The 6785-nt window shown below is 45.1% G+C and overlaps 1 long non-coding RNA gene across 1 annotated transcript in view; it reads left to right on the top strand.

Moving 5' to 3' along the window:
- The first annotated feature begins 2851 nt into the window (after positions 1-2851).
- The window catches only part of LOC117519582, an 18608-nt gene continuing 14674 nt past the window's right edge, over positions 2852-6785 (top strand). The window contains exon 1 of the long non-coding RNA XR_004563356.1: positions 2852-2863. This is a non-coding gene — a long non-coding RNA (uncharacterized LOC117519582). The remainder of the gene's footprint in view (positions 2864-6785) is intronic.

Raw genomic sequence — 6785 nt, 5'->3', positions numbered from 1 at the left:
GGGGACTTTATCCAAATGGAGATTCGTGGGGACTCAGTCTACAACGAGGCCGCTTTGATCAGCTCATATAACGACGCTGGCGATGTGACGGGCTTCCAAAATTTGTTAGAACGATTGATACAATCAAATTCCAACGTTTTAGCCGACGAGTCTCTGGAATTAGTGGTTCAAGTCATCCGCAACCAGAACGGCGCGGGGAAGCGCAGAATAGATGACCTCCTCCATCACGAGGTTCTGAGGAAAAAATCCAAATGCCTTAATATCGTGTATAATCCTGACAACAGTTTATGTTTCGCGATAAACCTCGTTCAGTTATTGAATCCTCATCTGAGTACGCACGAGGCGGAGCAGCGCGGACTGGCGTTACAAAATAGCGTCGGATTAACGGAAGCTACGCCGGTATCTTTAGAGCAGGTGGGAAAATTTGAAAACGCTCTGGGTTGTAAAATTGTGGTGTTTTTCAGAGCCGAAGGGGAGAGAAAGCTGACAAAATTCCAGACAGGAATACCGGCGCAGCAGAAAACTCTTTTCGTTTTTCTGTTTAATAATCATTTTTACGGAATCATCGATTTAAAGAGATTTTTGGGAGTGAAATATGTATGTAAGTTTTGCTTTGAGGGGTACAATAACCACGCCTCCCATAATTGTCCGTCATATTGTAAAATTTGTGAATCCACGCAGTGTTATGAGAAAAATAACCCTGTATTCTGCAGCAAATGTAACAAGGAGTGTCGCTCTCCCACCTGTTACAGCCTGCATAAACAGCCGAAGTATCGTCCTTCCGCCGGTAAGTTCGTTAATGTGTGTGATAACAGAAAAAAATGCTCTCGATGTAAACGCGAGTATTACATAGCGTTTTCTAAAAACAGCGCTCGGCACGTGTGTAAGCAGAAGAGGTGTCATATATGCGGCGAGGCTCTCCAGGAGCCGAGCGAGGGTCACCTCTGCTATATGACCCCGCTCAAAGCTGAAGAGACGCATTCAGAGAAATATGTTTTTTATGATTTTGAAACGTATGTCGATAATAACGGGGAACACGTACCGTTTTACGTCAGCGCTGTAACAAAGACGGGTGATTTTTGGAGCGCATGGGGGACAGACTGCGTAGCCCGCTTCTTTAAACATTTTAGAACGAGAAAATTCAAAGAATACGTGTTCATCGCTCACAACTCAAAAGGTTTTGACGGCTATTTGCTTCTAAAGTATTTAGTCCAGCAGGGCGTAACCCCCGCTGTGATTATGACCGGGAGTAAACTATTACTCATGACAGACGCCGCCTTTAAACAGAAATATATAGATTCGTTATCTTTCCTTACAATGCGCTTATCTCAGATGCCTAAAGCCCTGGGGATCCGGCTGAAAGACGAAATCATCCGCAAAGGTTACTTTCCGCACCTGTTCAGTTCAGAAAAAAATCTGAACTATGTCGGTCCGTACCCGGACTCAGCGGCTTACGGGGTCGCAAATATGTCAGAGGGAGAAAGAGAGGAATTTAACGCGTGGTACGTGCGGAAAAAAAACGCAATTTTCGATTTTAAAGCCGAGGCCGTTATGTATTGTGATAACGACACAAAAATCTTGGCTGCAGCCTGCTCCAAATTTATGTCTGAATTCATCGCTGAAACACTCGTGGATCCTTTTACCTGCGTTACAATCGCCTCGGCGTGTATGAAAGTCTTCCAAACTAACTTTCTTGCTCCAAAAACGCTGGCGATCCCCTCCGCCGACAATTATAGAACGAGGCATAAAAAATATTCGGACGTGGCCGTGCAATGGTTAGAATGGGTTGCTGAGACGCAAAACATTATCATCGATCATGCTCTAAACAGGGGCGAGAAAAAAATAGGAGGTTATTATGTTGATGGGTATGCTCAGATTGACGGCCGGATAAAAGTGTGGGAGTTTCTCGGATGTTTTACCACGGGTGTGCAAGGTGTTTTACACAGCATGAAATAAACCCTCTCACAAACACCTCATTTGGAGAGCTCCACGCAGCGTGTCAGAAAAAAATAGCCTTTCTGCGGGCTATGCCGGGCGTCACCCTCAACGTAATTTGGGAGCATCAATGGCTTGAAATGAGGCTGAGGGATGAGAGCGTTCGGTGTTTCCCTCGCCCGCAGGGGGTTACCGCCGCCCCTCGAACCTCGCGACGCTTTATACGGCGGTCGGACTTGCGCGGCCCGTCTGAGGTACACGGCTGAGCAAGATGAGACGGTCTATTACGTCGACGTGACCTCGCTGTATCCTTACGTTAACGTAAATTTCACATATCCCACGGGGCATCCGGAAATTATAGAGAGAAATTTCAGAGACCCCAGGACTTATTTCGGGCTCATCAAAGCCATCGTGTACCCGCCCCAGGGGCTAAAATTCCCCGTCCTCCCACACAGAACTCCTCACGGTAAACTGGTGTTTACTCTGTGTCGCACCTGCGCTGATGAAATAATCAAGCTGCAGCGTGCACACACAGTCAGCAGCAGAGAGCTCTGTCTGGGACTTGGACGACCCCGGAATTCCACAAAGCTCTGGATACAGGCTATGCTGTAGCTAAGATTTTTGAAGTCTGGCATTTTGAGGAAAAAAGTGATAAAATCTTTGAGGGGTACATAAACACCTTCTTAAAACACAAGCAGGAAGCCTCTGGTTTCCCTCCCGAATTTGATAAAGACTCCGAGAGCAGAGAAAAATACATCACGGACTACTGGCTGAATCAGAAGATTCGTTTAGACCCAGAAAAAATCAGTCACAATCCGGCAAAACGTCAGATGGCTAAGATCTGCCTCAACTCCTTCTGGGGGAAATTCGCCCAGAGGGCAAATCTGACGCAGACCGCGCTCGTTAAAAATGCTGACGATCTGTTCAGGTATCTGTTTTCTGAAGAGTACGAGGTCACATATCTAACATTCCTCAGCAGTCAGGCGGCTATGGTTCAATGGAGGTACGGCCCGCGGCACGTCAGCCGACCGGGTAAAACCGTCAATATTTTCATCGCGGCGTTACAACGGCGTACGCGCGTTTGACCTTGTACGGTTTTATGGAGGCTGTGGCAAATCCTGACAGGATTCTGTATTATGATACCGATAGCCTGATTTACGTTTGTAGGCGGGGTGAAACCCCGCTGCCTACCGGTAATTATCTGGGGCAGCTCACCGACGAGTTGAACGGCGACGTCATCACAGAGTTTGCAGCGGCGGGACCTAAAAGTTACGCATATAAAACCGCACGAGGTAAAACAGTCATGCGTGTGAAGGGGATCACTCAAACCCACGAAAGCTGTCAGAAAATAAACTTTGACAGCGTCAAAGATCTGGTCGAGGGTTATATAAAAGATCCCGCCCTCGCTGCATCTATCATAACGCCGCAGCAGGGAATTAACGTCATAAAAGCAGTTTCAGTTTGACAAACGTGTCATTTCAAAAAATCCTTCAGGGTGGTGTATGACAAGCGGCGTCTTTTAAAGGACGGGGAAACCGAACCGTTCGGATTTTGAAACATGTCTCACTCTGGAAATACGGTGGAGATTGACCCCAGACTTCAGCTCCCATTCTCCTGTCTCATCGTTGGACCGAGTGGTTCGGGAAAGACTGTGTTTGTGAAAACATTGCTGGAAAATTGTAGCCACGCTATGAGACATGTGCCTGACACATTGTATGGCTGTATACGTCTGAACAACCTCTGTATTCTGAACTGAAGAATAAAAATATTAAATTTGTAAGAGGACTCCCTGACTCATTTCTGGACGACAGCCTTTTCCCTGAAGGTCAGAGCCATCTGGTTATTTTGGACGATCTCATCTTTCAAGCAACGGATCATCCTGAAGTTGTAAGAATTTTCACACCAGTACAGACATCACCGGAATATGAGCGTCATCATGATCACACAGAACGTGTTTCATAAGGGAAAATACAGTCGAACCATCAGTTTGATTGTAATTATATGGTGCTGTTTAAAAATCCCAGAGACAAGTTACAGATGAAACATTCTGGCTCAGCAAATGTTTCCCAGCAGAAAACAATTTTTTTGGAGGCACGTGATGATGCTACGAGCGTACCTTACGGGTATTTATTACTGGATTGCACGCAGGAGTGTCCAGATCAGTTCAGACTGAGATCGGGATTACTCCCAGCACGAGTGGCCCACAGTTTATTTACAGAAAGATAAACGGATATGAGCTCTCTTTTAAAAAGGAACGCCCCCGCTCTTAAAGCGCTAATCAGAGCCGGGGCGAGGGAGCGTCACCACAGCCTGAAGACCTGCAGGCCGGAGCTTCTGAAAACTTTATCCGAGATCGCTTTGAATATATTAAAGGGGAATATCGCCTTGAGCGACTCTCAATTCTGGGCCTTGAAAAAAACGAAAAAGAGTTTACGTCTTCTGGCCGACAGAAAAACCAGTTATAAAAAGAAGCAGGGAGCGCTGATTCAGACGGGCGGCTTTCTCCTGCCTCTGCTCGCCGCGGCCCTGCCCGTTATAACGAGTCTAATAGTACCCAGAGGATAATGGCGTTCAAAGCGGCGCAAAAGATGTTTTTACTCACTCCACAGCAGATGCTTCAACTCGGTCATTCCGTTCCGCCGAGCGGAAATAACATCAGACAAACGGCGGACTCGCGAATGCGAGGTATACTGGAAGAACGTACTCACTCTCCTTATGAAAAAATTAAAAAGTATGAGGCTCTGCTGCAGCGCTATTTAACCCTGATCAAGCAGGGGGAACTCGAATCACGCGTTTCACCCCCGCAAGAGACTCGCGTCGCTAAGCAACCTGAGGAGGAGGGGGTGGAGGAGGAGGAGGAGGAGGATGAGACTGTCACAGAGGTCCTGAAGAATATCCCCTCCAGAGAGCGTAGAAACGCTGAATATATTATGAGGAAATTATCGAAGGGTGATACGCGCTGGAGTCCGTCGGGGGAATTTATTTACAAGGGGAAAGTCGTGAGGGGGTCTCACGCCATAGATCTTATGAAACATCTCGGATCCTCGTTCAAGAATCGAGCCCTCCTACAGGCTGGGTGAAGTTCCTCAATATTTTACAGGAGCGGAACATCCCGGGGGCGTGCGTATCAAACCCGCAAGCCCGCGAGCAGCTTCAGAAGCTTAAAAAAGGCCGGAGCAGCTCGCCGGATGAATCCCTTCTTTTAACCGATTCGCCGGCCAGGAAGAAACTTAAGAAAAAAAAAGACTTCCAACGCTGGGAAGGTTTCTCACCATAAAAGGAGGGTATCGAATTAAAAACTGACTGGATATTATGATCAAGATTCTTTAAAATACATCGCAGTCAGTCACGTTTTTGTATATTGTTACTAATAAAACACAGACTGAAACTCATCTCCGGCCTTCATCACTTTTATTCGGTATAACGGTTTAAAAAACAACTTTCAACACTTCTCTACTTAATAACAACGATGCAAAAACATTAAAGGTATGATCGGGGGTGCATTTTCTACACATTCGGAACATTTTTCACAAAAAAACACATAAAAAAAATCAAAGGTCAAAGGTCAAAGCTTCTTTCTACGTTTAAAAACGCGGGGGTTTACATCATGCAAACGCGATAAAACTTTAAAGGTATGATCGGAAGGCCGCTCTCACACATCCACCCCGTTTTCAGGCGAAAAAAAACATAAAAAAAATTTAGGATCAAAGATTAACACTTCTTTCTGTACTTAATAACAATGTTTTAAAGCGTGCAAACGCGATAAAACTTTAAAGGTATGTTCGGAAGGGCCGCTCTCACACATCCACCCCCGTTTTCAGGCGAAAAAAAAACACATTAAAAAAATCAAAGGTCAAAGGTCAAAGCTTCTTTCTACGTTTAAAAACGGGGGTTTACATTATGCAAACGCGTTAAAAACTTTAAAGGTATGTTCGGAAGGCCGCTCTCAACACATCCACCCCGTTTCAGGCGAAAAAAACACATACAAAAAATCAAAGGTCAAAGGTCAAAGCTTCTTTCTACGTTTAAAAACGGAGGCTTACATTATGCAAACGCGTTAAAACTTTAAAGGTATGATCGGAAGGCCGCTCTCACACATCCACCCCGGTTTCAGGCAAAAAAAAACACATACAAAAAATCAAAGGTCAAAGGTCAAAGCGTCTTTCTACGTTTAAAAACGGAGGGTTTACATTATGCAAACGCGTTAAAACTTTAAAGGTATGATCGGAAGGCCGCTCTCACACATCCACCCCGTTTTCAGGCGAAAAAAAACACATACAAAAAATCAAAGGTCAAAGGTCAAAGCTTCTTTCTACGTTTAAAAAACGGAGATTACATTATGCAAACGCGTTAAAACTTTAAAAGGTATGATCGGAAGGCCGCTCTCACACATCCACCCCGTTTTCAGGCGAAAAAAACACATACAAAAATCAAAAGGTCAAGGTCACGGCTCTTTCTACGTTTAAAAAACGGGGGTTTAAATTTTCCAAACGCAATAAAACTTTAAAGGTATGATCGGAGAGCGTTCTAAGACTGGGGTTACATTTTCACACGGAAAAACATAAAAAAATAGGAACGCCGTTAACACAAGCCGTGACAATATTTAAACTCATGCAGAGGCCCTGCTAGCTGGTTACAGGAGGTATTGCAGCTTTTCTTAAGGCAATAACGATATCTTTTCACAAAATCAGAAACCAAATCATCGTTCGCGATAGTATTTTCGGAGTATAAGACACCACGTCCCGGTACGACTTCCCACTGGCTCTGTTATACAGATAATACACGCAGTGTTGTCCGCATACGTCGGATAACTCGTGCTGAAGCTGCTTGTTGTGATACAGAATGTTTTT

This window comes from Thalassophryne amazonica, chromosome 10 (assembly GCF_902500255.1).
Source record: "Thalassophryne amazonica chromosome 10, fThaAma1.1, whole genome shotgun sequence".
Taxonomy (NCBI): domain Eukaryota; kingdom Metazoa; phylum Chordata; class Actinopteri; order Batrachoidiformes; family Batrachoididae; genus Thalassophryne; species Thalassophryne amazonica.
The sequence above is the reverse complement of the archived record's forward strand: the minus strand, read 5'-3'. Positions and strand labels throughout refer to the sequence as shown.